Genomic DNA, 1,220 nt, shown 5'->3' with positions numbered 1-1,220 from the left:
TTGAAACTGAAGCTGAATATGTAGAAATGATTCGCGATGCTCGTTCACCTTCATTCACAATGGTCGAGAAGTGTGAAGATCTTCTGCAGGATTTTGAAAAATTTTTGAAAGGCAAAATGCAAAAGAGAAAAAATTTCCAAACCAGCAAAGCGTTCGTTTTGCATGTTTTTCCTGATGGAAAAGTGAATGTTTTTCACAACTATGAGTTGCAAAATCCAACCACTTTTTTCTTTAAACCTACGCTTAAACTAGAAAATCTTTCAAAAGGTCCTCCGCCCCGAATTGGATTAAAAGCTGCCAAAATAAAGGATGTAAAAAATCTCTTCCAGTATTTAAGCGCTAAAGGAAAAGAAGAAACTGAAGAGTGTGACGAAAATGACTAAAAGTAGTTTCTAATAAAATATTGTTTGAACATTTATTCTTGTTCAATAATATGCATAATATTATATGTTAAATGTTTAATAAATAAATTATTTTAATGATAATATCTGGAGTTACTGTTGTGCATTTATTTTGGTAATATTGACTTGACCTTCACGTCGTTCGCTGCAGCGCGTACATAGCCGGCCAGGCACGTTTTTGGGCAGCGTCAAGATTACCGCTTGGATTTTAAAACATTCATAATTTTTGAACTATTAGGCCAATTGATCTAAAACTTTCCAGAAAACTTCTTTGAACTTTAATGAACAACTTTCTCACTGAAAGCTTTCCGTAGCTTAAAATTCGTTCGCTAAACGAGGCGCTTGAAGGTTAAAATTCATGATTTTTGCATTGCCTCAAATAAAAAATAATAACTTTTTTGTTTATTACAATATTCTCGTTTTTCTTTCTGACATAGTTTCAGAGAACTTAAACACGTACTTTCTATTGGGAAAATCGGGAAATGATAAAAATTGACTAAATTAGCGCGAGTTGAAGTGAAAAAAGATTGGAATTTTTCGTTTAAAAAAATCCACTTTTTACCAATTATTTCAAAAACTACAAAACCTATAAATTTTTGTCAGAGAAAAAAGAGATGCGCCTTAAAATTATCTACAAGTATCAGTCTTTAAAATTAAAATTAGTAAGATTTTTAAAATTGACACTCAGGACAATGCTTCTCAGGCTGAATCCGGCCATGTCCCCTTTTCGTCGCCAGCGGTTCAATTATATTGCCAAGGATTTTTTCTGAAAAATTCCACAAGTCACCAATATTGATATATTTTCTAAACAAATTATAT

The 1,220-nt window shown here is 32.0% G+C and overlaps 1 protein-coding gene across 1 annotated transcript in view; it reads right to left on the bottom strand.

Annotated features, from left to right (window-relative positions):
• Positions 1-1,220, bottom strand: part of LOC117173510 — a 167,493-nt gene that overhangs the window by 165,265 nt on the left and 1,008 nt on the right. The gene's annotated exons all lie outside the window — the stretch shown is intronic.

This window comes from Belonocnema kinseyi, chromosome 1, assembly GCF_010883055.1.
Source record: "Belonocnema kinseyi isolate 2016_QV_RU_SX_M_011 chromosome 1, B_treatae_v1, whole genome shotgun sequence".
Lineage (NCBI taxonomy): Eukaryota > Metazoa > Arthropoda > Insecta > Hymenoptera > Cynipidae > Belonocnema > Belonocnema kinseyi.
The sequence above is the reverse complement of the archived record's forward strand: the minus strand, read 5'-3'. Positions and strand labels throughout refer to the sequence as shown.